This window comes from Orbicella franksi, chromosome 11 (assembly GCF_964199315.1).
Source record: "Orbicella franksi chromosome 11, jaOrbFran1.1, whole genome shotgun sequence".
Taxonomy (NCBI): domain Eukaryota; kingdom Metazoa; phylum Cnidaria; class Anthozoa; order Scleractinia; family Merulinidae; genus Orbicella; species Orbicella franksi.
The window spans coordinates 19,730,007-19,743,582 of NC_138155.1; the positions used below are offsets into that span (position 1 = coordinate 19,730,007).

Genomic DNA, 13,576 nt, shown 5'->3' on the forward strand with positions numbered 1-13,576 from the left:
TGTGCAATTTACAGTTTAAAACAAAGCAAATTAACCAAATCAATAAAATGAGCACTTCAGGACAGCATATTTGATAAGTAAACTACTCTGTTCTGAAAAGAACATTTTATCTAACCACCATGTTCCAGTTGGTCTAGAAACCACTGTGAATGGTAAGTTCCTTATCTGAAACCCTCCCACCCCAACATTTTGAGAGAAAAGAAATTGCAGTTGATGGGAGTGATACATGTACCAATCAACGCCTTTATTGTATTGTGGTGCTTATAATTTGAATAAGTTACGTTACGTAACAGTAAATTGGTAGGGCATGAGATAAAAATCTCTGAACAGTCAATAATTGGATGTGTGTTCTTGTAACTCCTTGTCCTCTTCATTGTCTTTAGTGCATTCCTCATGATTGCACCCTTTTGAGGCCACGCAATGAGGAACCTCAGAGCATTTGCCATTGCTGCTACACCAAGCTTAATAATTGTTGAAGTTTGATCTTCACTGATGTCAATTCTGAAAAAATATGTACGACTATTATTACTTCAATAGTGTTTAACAATAATGTAGCCACAATCGTCTCCATTTGAAATGGTGTAAATCAAATATTTTTTCCGGGTAACATCTCATTTGTACGCTAAATCCTTGTTTTGTAACCCTTATCACAGCCTCATCAAAATGAGCAAAATCTTATCTCCAGGACTCAGCTTTGCACATAATGTTGGAAGATGTTGACGAGTTACCACCCTCACTATCCAATGAAATATTTTGCAACTGCGAACACCTGCAATATGACAATCAAAGTAGCGGATCATCAGATATGAAGCAATTGTCTGAATCAATTAAAGGGTGTTATTAAAAATAACTTCCAGGACAAGTTGAATACTTTCCACTTTCAAACCTTTTGTGTGCTCAAAAATGGGATGTCTCCTGCTGTAAACCTACATGTAGGTTCCAGCCACATGCATACCCTTGGGTACCCCCATATAAAAATGAAAGGGGTGTTTGTCAGAAATTTTGAAGAGAAATCCCTAAAGGTACCAGATTCTCATCTTGTGGGCTTTGAAGGCCCAACTGTGGGTATCACTACCCCCCTTAAGCACTGTTGGGAAACACAGTGACTTGCCACCGCCTCTCCCAACCCCTCAACATGAGAAGCTGATAAGAATCTCTCCAGGGCATCCCAACATTGAAAGATGTAGACTTTGATATTAGGTCCAAATTACGGATAATTTTATTTGTAACAAGACCAAAAAAATTCTAAAAAACATTTTCTGTCCTTTCTTGCAACACCTACGCTTCAATTCAATGAGTAGTTAACTCACCTTTACACTAAGATGAGATATACTGGGAAACATGATTTAGTTAATAGCTGGAACAGTTTAGAATTGTCTTTTTCTTTAATCTGGCACATTCCTGATTGTAGAAGATTGCAGCATCCCTTTTTTTCTGAACTTCAAGGAGCAGTTGCTGCATTGCTGTGCTTAGATGCCTGTGTTCTTTCCAGTTGTAGCAGGAGAAGTCTGTTTCCATAGCTTTTTCGTTTTCTCCAACCAAAGGAATTGTAGCCTGAAGGCCATCACAATTAGTATCAGAAGGTGAAGCTTTTTTACTTTCCAAAACCAAAGGAATTGTGGTTTCAGCTTCTATCTGATTGGTTGCAGCATTGAAGTTGTAGGCTACTGGACCTTCACCCTGATTACTGTCTAACCGCGAAGAATCACAAGTGGTTGTTTCAGTCTTTTGGCATTTTCTAACTCACTCATATTACTGCAAAGCCCTGTTGTTCATGTCCACATTTTCTGACTTAGGGTTACGGATAATTATACTCTGGGTGAAGACAATCTGACTTTGGTTTACCTAAAGAACCTATTAGAACTAAAGTGAAATCTTCGAGAGAAATATGCTTTAATGCAAGGCGCTGGTTAATATTCCGTACTTTATCTGGGAAAAGGCTACACAAGATGGATCAGTGACCTACCAGTCAAGAAATGAGCACTGCAAGCTTTATCTAAGGGGCTCTGCATCCAATTGGTTTCTTCAGATTTCTGGAATCTGACTTTGTATTGCATTTAACCACTTCTTTCGTCTCTCTGGAGCACTCAATGACGGTATCTGAAAAAGACCTTTATCTTCCACATTCCAATGTGTGGTACACCCAATAACGCAGCAAGATTTAACCATTTTTCAATGAAAATAACAACTGAGTAAAGTGCTTTTCACAACAGAATAACCATGTGCTTCATGCTTTTTGCCACACGGCCAAAACAATTCCCATGATGCATTGCCAGGAAACAAAAACAATGGTGTAAGCAAAGATTCGCCTTTATGAAATGCTTTTCACGAAAACCAACACTTGATGTGCAGCCTGATACGATGCAGGCAAAGTTATTCTCTGATGAGTAGTACATTTACATACTTCACGCATACTGGAATGCAATCCATTTCAAACTACTCTTTAATAAGCCCAATAGAAAGTCAATCACTGCAGCAAAGAGATAACAAAAGGAGACAAAGTGTTAAGGTGAAAAAAAAAAATTAAAAAGCAAAACGAAAAGGCTAAAGAAGTAGGTCACTTTCTCATCCAAAAACTCTGGAGATTTTGATTTCTATGCATACTGATACGAAAATGACGTAAAACTCGATGTTAGTAGAAAGAAAGGCATGCTGTCATGTTCTGAATGCTTTTTTGAGTAGATATCTTCTAATTTCGCTCATATCCTGGCTGAAAATGTCCAAAATGTCCTAAAATGTGTTTTTTCCAAAAAGCTCCTGGAGTCAATGGGTAACAAATTTCTGGAAAGGAAGAAAAAAACTTTCTTTCAATTTTAAATGATTTTGAATCTGAAGTAAATCTGAAATAAAACGTGACCTCTTACGTGAAAATTTACACTAAAGGATAACTGTTAAATAGTCAAAATGAATGGCTAAAGAACAGAAGGAAAACAGATGATCTAGCCGTTTAGAATGGTTTCAAATGCCATTCCAACAACCCATGGAGCAATTTCGAATGGATGCGGTGAACATTCAAACTACACAGGAAAAATTTCAAACAGATGCTGCTAGTCATTTAATTGGACTTACAAAAATTTTGCACAGATCATGCCAGCTATTTGAACGGCTTCACAAAAATTTCGAACAGATGATACTAGCTGTTTGAATGGCCTGATAAACAATTTGAATGGATGATGCTAGTCATTCAAACAGCCTCACAAATTTTCAAACCGACAATGTCAGCCATTCAAATGGGTAACAAAAAATTTCGAATGGATGATGGCATGCATTCGAACTGCTAACGATAAATTTTGAACTGGTGATTCCAGCTGTTCAAACTGCTAAAGAAAAATTTCCAATGGGTGACGCTAGCTGTTTAAACCGCTAAAGATATCATTGAATGACATAAACTGTTTTTGAAAAGCTCTCACTTTCGACCCACGTGTTGCATTATGCGCGAAATTATGTTAATTCAAGGTGAGACTTGAGATTTGCACAGTGCGTACTGAAACTTTTAAAGACTTGTTAATTTGAAAATTTTGAATGCAACCCAAACCGAACTATTTGTGTTATCTTAACAGGTTTTTTCTTTAGTGAAAGTCTTGAAGGAAGGAAATGTTATCTGTTTTGAATCTGAAGTTATGCAATAAAATATTAATTCCTGTTAGCAATAAAATATTGAGATTTTCTTTTCCTTTTCCATTTTATTATCATTGATGGGGAACAAAGCAGTCATTAAGTATCATTCTTTCTTTTTGATGCATCATCACAACTTCTTTTGAACCAATCTACTCAATGTAAAGTTACCTTGAAGTCTGATCTTCTGTTTCTTTTTTTAATAATTTTTTATTTTTAAAGTAAGAAAATGTTATCTTCCAAGTTACCAAGTGGTATCGTGCCCCTTTAACTTCACTGGAGTTCTTAAAGGAAGAAAATGTGAAATTATGCAATAAAATATTAATTCCTGTTAGCAATAAAATATTTAGATTTTCTTTTTTTCCCATTTTATCATCGATGTTGGGGAGCAAATCAGTGGGTGATTATCATTCTTTCTACTTTTTAATGTTTCGTGTCAGTTTCTTTTCAACCAATCTACTCAATGTAAAGTTACTTAGTGGTCTTGTATTTCTTTTTTAAATAATTTTTTTTCTAAGGAAGAAAACGTTATCTCTTTTGATCTGAAATTTTATTTTGACACCATGCAGTCCTACTCACTAGTGAGTCACGTGAGATATGCGCGAGTAGCCCAAGCGATCAGTTGCGTGTGTAATTTCAGAGCGGTCAGTCGCGTCTTTTGAAGTTTGTTGGTAATGGCAAATACGAACGAGCAAACACTTTCCACTGAGGCAGAGGACGCCCTCTTAAACGATGACCATGATTCTTAGGAGAAGACCCGAACAACTGCCCACCAGAATCCCATGTTCAGTATGCTTCAGAATGTGAACAAAACTCTCGGAGCAATGGCAGACTCGATCCTCAACATGAACCAGTCGCTCAAGTGGCTTCATCCCAGCAACACAGACGATCCCTAAACTGCAAAAATACAGTTCCAAAGACCAAATAAGTGCTTTTGATGGCTCAGATGATGATGCAGATGACTCGGATGTGGAACTTCAGGCCCTTTGTGGCACTGAAGCCGACAAGACTTCCAAAGATAAACCACGTGCTCGACTCGAGCAAAGCGACGGCGGCAATGACCCATTGTTGTCGGAAATCGCAGAAGATCTTCTCAATGCACAGGCAGACCACCCTATGTGTTCGTGGTTAATAGTTTACAGAAACGAAGAGAATCAGCGCTTGGCATACCGTTGCTGACATAGCATGCCAAGCGCTTATTGCCAGATTTGAAACGGCCTGCATGCTTTGAATTCCTCTGGTCGCTGAGTTTGGCACCAATCATATTGAGAAAGCTGTTTTTGTGATTTTAGCATCAATTTTCTCGGAAAATGTTGGAGGGATGAAGCTCAAATTCAGCGAAGAGATAGAGAAAAATCTCATCGATCAACCATCGTCACCATTCGGGTAAGATTTTCAGTATTTTGGCGTTTATTCCAATTTAAAGTGGAGGAGGTTGTGGCTGGTGGCCGCCAAGTTGCAAGCGTTGTCTCCCTCTCTTGTCTTACCGGTAATCGACCAAAAGTAATTTCGCAAAAAAAACCCTTCAGATGGCCAGGAAGGCGAAAAAACACTGCACATGAGTAGATTAATGTTTCATTTAACTTTAGAGGGACATTCAGACCGAGATGTAAATTAGATATGCAATTTTTAGAGCATTATTCATAACCCTCATAGATTCTCTTTGATTCTCTTCATTTCTGTAAACAATTATTAACCACGAACACATAGGGTGGTCTACCTGTGCTCAATGGAGATGAATCAGGTCCGGCTGCTAAGAAACAACTGGCTGACTTTATTAACAACCTGTGGTCTAAGAAATTGCCAGACTCAAAACTAAAGGATAAGTCGGCAAAATATTTATGCCCGGCGAACTGCGATACTCGCAACACGGCAGGTTAATTCCGAAATCTGGGATAAACTGAGCCACTCAGTAAAACAACAGGACTTCAGGTCCAGCTCAACCGAGAAAATGGCTGGTACTGCTGGTGCAATACTGTGCAAATCCATTGAGCTGCTGCTAGAAATGAATTCGAAGCAGCCGAACTCAGACTCTGACATTTAGAAACTTATAAAATTGAACACAGATGAGGTTGCTCTGCTGGGGCACGCACATGTCAACCTGTCCCACTGCCACAGGGAGTCGATCAAACCACATCTAAATAAAGATTATGCTGGCCTGTGTGCTTCGCATGTTGCAGTAACGGTTCTGCTGTTTGGAAATGGCTTGCAAACCCCGCTGAATAATATACGAGCATCCAATAGGGTAAGCACCACAGCAGTTGGTAGTCGGCCCTAAGACGTTAAGGGACACCCTTCATGAAACTACCCAAAATCTGATCGGCGAAGCAAGCCTTTTTTATCGACATGTCGTCAGTGGAACTCAAAACCACCCCAAAAGTCCTTTTTCCAATCGCAGGACCAGGGGAAGAAGCAGCAGTGATTTCCGCTGACATACTTGATAACTTAGAGGTAAATAATCTTTTGTTGTTTGAGACCCATATAAAACATTATTTTGCCAATAAGGTGCAAAGCTTCAAGGGTCGCTAACTGGTACGTTGCCTCGGCAAATGGAAGGAAATAACTTCTGACTCAGAAGTCCTTAATTGTGTTAAGGGTCAGTATATTGAATTTTCCACACAGCCCACAAAGAACTTGGGCGCGAAAAGGAAAACATTCAACATCAGTGACTCATTGGCTATAGAAGCTGAAATCCAAAAATTGCTTGACATAAGTGTCATTGTACCCACCCATCATGAAAGTGGGGAATATATTTTGCCAATTTTTGTGGCGAATAAAAATGATGGATCATATGGAATGATCTTAAATTGGAAACGCTTTAACCAGCATGTTGAATACCGACATTTCAAAATGGACTCAGTCTGGACAGCAATCAGGCTTATTACCCCAAATTCCTACATGGCATCCATTGATTAAAAGGACGCTTATTGTTCGGTCCCTATTGCAAAGCAACTCCAAAAGTACCTCAAATTTGAATGGAACAACGTGTTATTTAAGTTTACATGTTTCCCCAATGGTTTGGCTTTCTGTCCCAGAAAATTTACCAAGCTAATGAAACCAGTATTTGCTACCCTGCGACAGCTTGGTCACTTGTCTTCAGGTTATATAGATGACCCTTGGTTAGTGGGGCCAATCTGGGATGATTGTGCATAAAATGTTGTTGACACAGTCAAACTACTGGATACTTTGGGTTTTGTAGTACACCCTGAAAAGTCGGTGTTCATCCCAACTCAAAAGCTGGTATTTTTAAGATTCATTCTAGACTCAGTTTCCATGCTAGTTTACCTTACCCCTGAGAAGGTTCTTGAGCTAAAACAGGCAGGTACTGACCTGTTTAACTACAAAAATACTACTATTAGAGATGTAGCCAAGGTCCTGGGGCTTATAGTGTCAAGTTTTTCTCGCATTGCCTATGGACCCCTCCACTACCGCTATTTAGAATGAGACAAAACCACAGCTCTTAAAACTAGCGAATGGAACTTTGATGCCAAAATGTGTCTATCCAGCCAAGCAGGGGAAGAGCTTAAGTGGTGGATTGACTCAATCGAGTCTGCATCCGACCCGATAACTCGAGGAGACGTAGATATTACCATTACTTCTGATGCCTCAAAACAGGGTGGGGGTGCAGCAACCAGTGATTCTTCAACTGGGGGACTCTGGACAGCTGAGGAAGCGAAAGAGCACACGAATTTTCTTGAAATGTTGGCTATGTTGTTTGCCTTAAAATCATTCGGTTCCTCTCCACAGTATAAATATATATAGTGTATAAATGATATAGAATTGCAATTGTATTTCATTTTATTTTATTTTGTCTATTTACTTTTTCCTTCATATTTATTTCTCTTGAAGATATTAGCTAACAAGCTACTCTGTAAATTCGAGGTTAAATAAAGTATATGTATGTATATGTATGTATGTAAGAAACCCATTGTCCCAGCAAATAAAGCTTCTGGACAGCTCCTGTTGGAAAACCTCCACTCATAGGATTATTACAGTTTTTTGCACTGTAAACCAGTACTTATTATCAGATGTTGTTGTCTTTGTTTACTGCCCTCTATAGGCAGATTTCCTCAGATAGGCAGCAGTTCATTGTTTACTGTCTTTATTTATGCGCGTTCTGTGTACCATAGACTGACAAGCCATATACTGTAGCTGTTTGCACCAATATTTTGGCAATGTTTCTGTTTATTTTTTCCGCACATGATTGCACGCTTTGAAGTCTCACGTGACTGACTAGTGAGTAGGACTAGTGTCAAAATAGAATTTATAAGTTAAACAAGACTTACCTAAAAGTTGAAGTTTGACTGTAATTCTATGAGATACCACTCACGAACTAGGGAGTCACGTGCTCTACCCCCTCACTGGGTTCTGCAGTTTACTCTTCTACTTATTTTCCCAACCATTTTTGTTTGCAATTACTCGCTTTCTTTAAAGACTAATCGCTCGGGCTACTTGCACATATTTCACGTGACTCCCTAATTCGTGACTGGTATCTCATAGAATTACAGTCAAACTTCAACTTATAGGTAAGTCTCGTTTAACTTATAAATTATGCAATGCAATATTAACTCTTGTTAGCAATAAAATATTGAGATTTTCTTTTTTGCATTTTACTATCAATGTTGGGAAAGAAATCAGCATCTTAGTATCATTCTTTTTATTTTTTAATGCATCGTCTTAATTTCTTTTCAACCAATCTAGTTAATGTAAAGTTACTTAGTGGTCTTGTGTTTCTTTTTTAAACTTTTTTTTTTTAAGGAAGGAAACGTTATCTCTTTTAAATCTGAAATTATGCAATAAAATATTAATCCTGTTAGCAATAAAATATTGAGATTTTCTTTTTTTCCATTTTATTATCAATGTTGGGGAACAAATCAGTTGGTAAGTATCATTCTTTCTACTTTTGAATGCATTGTGTCAATTTCTTTTCAACCAATCTACTTAATGTAAAGTTAGTTGGTGGTCTTGTGTTTCTTTTTTAAACAATGTTTTTCAAGGAAGGAAACGTTCTCTCTTTTAATCTGAAATTATGCAATACAATATTAATTCCTGTTAGCAATAAAATATGGAGATGTTCTTTTTTTTCCATTTTATTATCAATGCTGGGGAACAAATCAGTTGGTAAGTATCATTCTTTCTACTTTTGAATGCATTGTGTCAATTTCTTTTCAACCAATCTACTTAATGTAAAGTTAGTTGGTGGTCTTGTGTTTCTTTTTTAAATAATGTTTTTCAAGGAAGGAAACGTTCTCTCTTTTAATCTGAAATTATGCAATGAAATATTAATTCCTGTTAGCAATAAAATATTGAGATTTTCTTTTTTTTCCCATTTTATTATTAATGTTGGACAACAAATCAGCTTGTAAGTATCATTCTTTCTACTTTTGAATGCATTGTGTCAATTTCTTTTCAACCAATCTACTTAATGTAAAGTTAGTTGGTGGTCTTGTGTTTCTTTTTTAAACAATGTTTTTCAAGGAAGGAAACGTTCTCTCTTTTAATCTGAAATTATGCAATACAATATTAATTCCTGTTAGCAATAAAATATGGAGATGTTCTTTTTTTTCCATTTTATTATCAATGCTGGGGAACAAATCAGTTGGTAAGTATCATTCTTTCTACTTTTGAATGCATTGTGTCAATTTCTTTTCAACCAATCTACTTAATGTAAAGTTAGTTGGTGGTCTTGTGTTTCTTTTTTAAATAATGTTTTTCAAGGAAGGAAACGTTCTCTCTTTTAATCTGAAATTATGCAATGAAATATTAATTCCTGTTAGCAATAAAATATTGAGACTTTCTTTTTTTCCATTTTATTATCAATGCTGGGGAACAAATCAGCTCGTAAGTATCATTCTTTCTACTTTTGACTGCATTGTGTCAATTTCTTTTCAACCAACCTACTTAATGTAAAGTTAGTTGGTGGTCTTGTGTTTCTTTTTTAAATAATGTTTTTCAAGGAAGGAAACGTTCTCTCTTTTAATCTGAAATTATGCAATGAAATATTAATTCCTGTTAGCAATAAAATATTGAGATTTTCTTTTTTTTCCCATTTTATTATTAATGTTGGGGAAAAAATCAGCGTGTTAAGTATCATTCTTTCTACTCTGTAATGCACTGTGTCAATTTCTTTTCACCCAATCTACTTAATGTAAAGTTAGTGTTGTTGTGTTTGTTTTTTAAATAATTTGTTTTCTAAGGAAGAAAACAATATCTCTTTTAAATCTGAAATTATGCAATAAAATATTAATCCTGTTAGCAATAAAATATTGAGACTTTCTTTTTTTCCATTTTATTATCAATGCTGGGGAACAAATCAGCTGGTAAGTATCATTCTTTCTACTTTTGAATGCATTGTGTCAATTTCTTTTCAACCAATCTACTTAATGTAAAGTTAGTTGGTGGTCTTGTGTTTCTTTTTTAAATAATGTTTTTCAAGGAAGGAAACGTTCTCTCTTTTAATCTGAAATTATGCAATGAAATATTAATTCCTGTTAGCAATAAAATATTGAGCTTTTCGTTTTTTGCATCTTATTATCAATGCTGGGGAACAAATCAGCTTGTAAGTATCATTCTTTCTACTTTTGAATGCATTGTGTCAATTTCTTTTCAACCAACCTACTTAATGTAAAGTTAGTTGGTGGTCTTGTGTTTCTTTTTTAAATAATGTTTTTCAAGGAAGGAAACGTTCTCTCTTTTAATCTGAAATTATGCAATGAAATATTAATTCCTGTTAGCAATAAAATATTGAGATTTTCTTTTTTTTCCCATTTTATTATTAATGTTGGGGAAAAAATCAGCGTGTTAAGTATCATTCTTTCTACTCTGTAATGCACTGTGTCAATTTCTTTTCACCCAATCTACTTAATGTAAAGTTAGTGTTGTTGTGTTTGTTTTTTAAATAATTTGTTTTCTAAGGAAGAAAACAATATCTCTTTTAAATCTGAAATTATGCAATAAAATATTAATCCTGTTAGCAATAAAATATTGAGACTTTCTTTTTTTCCATTTTATTATCAATGCTGGGGAACAAATCAGCTGGTAAGTATCATTCTTTCTACTTTTGAATGCATTGTGTCAATTTCTTTTCAACCAATCTACTTAATGTAAAGTTAGTTGGTGGTCTTGTGTTTCTTTTTTAAATAATGTTTTTCAAGGAAGGAAACGTTCTCTCTTTTAATCTGAAATTATGCAATGAAATATTAATTCCTGTTAGCAATAAAATATTGAGCTTTTCGTTTTTTGCATCTTATTATCAATGCTGGGGAACAAATCAGCTTGTAAGTATCATTCTTTCTACTTTTGAATGCATTGTGTCAATTTCTTTTCAACCAACCTACTTAATGTAAAGTTAGTTGGTGGTCTTGTGTTTCTTTTTTAAATAATGTTTTTCAAGGAAGGAAACGTTCTCTCTTTTAATCTGAAATTATGCAATGAAATATTAATTCCTGTTAGCAATAAAATATTGAGATTTTCTTTTTTTTCCCATTTTATTATTAATGTTGGGGAAAAAATCAGCGTGTTAAGTATCATTCTTTCTACTCTGTAATGCACTGTGTCAATTTCTTTTCACCCAATCTACTTAATGTAAAGTTAGTGTTGTTGTGTTTGTTTTTTAAATAATTTGTTTTCTAAGGAAGAAAACAATATCTCTTTTAAATCTGAAATTATGCAATAAAATATTAATCCTGTTAGCAATAAAATATTGAGACTTTCTTTTTTTCCATTTTATTATCAATGCTGGGGAACAAATCAGCTGGTAAGTATCATTCTTTCTACTTTTGAATGCATTGTGTCAATTTCTTTTCAACCAATCTACTTAATGTAAAGTTAGTTGGTGGTCTTGTGTTTCTTTTTTAAATAATGTTTTTCAAGGAAGGAAACGTTCTCTCTTTTAATCTGAAATTATGCAATGAAATATTAATTCCTGTTAGCAATAAAATATTGAGCTTTTCGTTTTTTGCATCTTATTATCAATGCTGGGGAACAAATCAGCTTGTAAGTATCATTCTTTCTACTTTTGAATGCATTGTGTCAATTTCTTTTCAACCAACCTACTTAATGTAAAGTTAGTTGGTGGTCTTGTGTTTCTTTTTTAAATAATGTTTTTCAAGGAAGGAAACGTTCTCTCTTTTAATCTGAAATTATGCAATGAAATATTAATTCCTGTTAGCAATAAAATATTGAGATTTTCTTTTTTTTCCCATTTTATTATTAATGTTGGGGAAAAAATCAGCGTGTTAAGTATCATTCTTTCTACTCTGTAATGCACTGTGTGAATTTCTTTTCACCCAATCTACTTAATGTAAAGTTAGTGTTGTTGTGTTTGTTTTTTAAATAATTTGTTTTCTAAGGAAGAAAACAATATCTCTTTTAAATCTGAAATTATGCAATAAAATATTAATCCTGTTAGCAATAAAATATTGAGACTTTCTTTTTTTCCATTTTATTATCAATGCTGGGGAACAAATCAGCTGGTAAGTATCATTCTTTCTACTTTTGAATGCATTGTGTCAATTTCTTTTCAACCAATCTACTTAATGTAAAGTTAGTTGGTGGTCTTGTGTTTCTTTTTTAAATAATGTTTTTCAAGGAAGGAAACGTTCTCTCTTTTAATCTGAAATTATGCAATGAAATATTAATTCCTGTTAGCAATAAAATATTGAGCTTTTCGTTTTTTGCATCTTATTATCAATGCTGGGGAACAAATCAGCTTGTAAGTATCATTCTTTCTACTTTTGAATGCATTGTGTCAATTTCTTTTCAACCAACCTACTTAATGTAAAGTTAGTTGGTGGTCTTGTGTTTCTTTTTTAAATAATGTTTTTCAAGGAAGGAAACGTTCTCTCTTTTAATCTGAAATTATGCAATGAAATATTAATTCCTGTTAGCAATAAAATATTGAGATTTTCTTTTTTTTCCCATTTTATTATTAATGTTGGGGAAAAAATCAGCGTGTTAAGTATCATTCTTTCTACTCTGTAATGCACTGTGTCAATTTCTTTTCACCCAATCTACTTAATGTAAAGTTAGTGTTGTTGTGTTTGTTTTTTAAATAATTTGTTTTCTAAGGAAGAAAACAATATCTCTTTTAAATCTGAAATTATGCAATAAAATATTAATCCTGTTAGCAATAAAATATTGAGACTTTCTTTTTTTCCATTTTATTATCAATGCTGGGGAACAAATCAGCTGGTAAGTATCATTCTTTCTACTTTTGAATGCATTGTGTCAATTTCTTTTCAACCAATCTACTTAATGTAAAGTTAGTTGGTGGTCTTGTGTTTCTTTTTTAAATAATGTTTTTCAAGGAAGGAAACGTTCTCTCTTTTAATCTGAAATTATGCAATGAAATATTAATTCCTGTTAGCAATAAAATATTGAGCTTTTCGTTTTTTGCATCTTATTATCAATGCTGGGGAACAAATCAGCTTGTAAGTATCATTCTTTCTACTTTTGAATGCATTGTGTCAATTTCTTTTCAACCAACCTACTTAATGTAAAGTTAGTTGGTGGTCTTGTGTTTCTTTTTTAAATAATGTTTTTCAAGGAAGGAAACGTTCTCTCTTTTAATCTGAAATTATGCAATGAAATATTAATTCCTGTTAGCAATAAAATATTGAGATTTTCTTTTTTTTCCCATTTTATTATTAATGTTGGGGAAAAAATCAGCGTGTTAAGTATCATTCTTTCTACTCTGTAATGCACTGTGTCAATTTCTTTTCACCCAATCTACTTAATGTAAAGTTAGTGTTGTTGTGTTTGTTTTTTAAATAATTTGTTTTCTAAGGAAGAAAACAATATCTCTTTTAAATCTGAAATTATGCAATAAAATATTAATCCTGTTAGCAATAAAATATTGAGACTTTCTTTTTTTCCATTTTATTATCAATGCTGGGGAACAAATCAGCTGGTAAGTATCATTCTTTCTACTTTTGAATGCATTGTGTCAATTTCTTTTCAA

At 34.3% G+C, this 13,576-nt stretch overlaps 1 protein-coding gene and 1 pseudogene across 1 annotated transcript in view; both read left to right on the forward strand.

Annotated features, from left to right (window-relative positions):
* The window catches only part of LOC145503235 (TBC1 domain family member 22B-like), a 279,621-nt gene that overhangs the window by 43,576 nt on the left and 222,469 nt on the right, over nt 1–13,576 (forward strand). The window lies entirely within an intron of this gene.
* LOC145502177 (uncharacterized) lies at nt 3,444–6,288 on the forward strand (annotated as a pseudogene).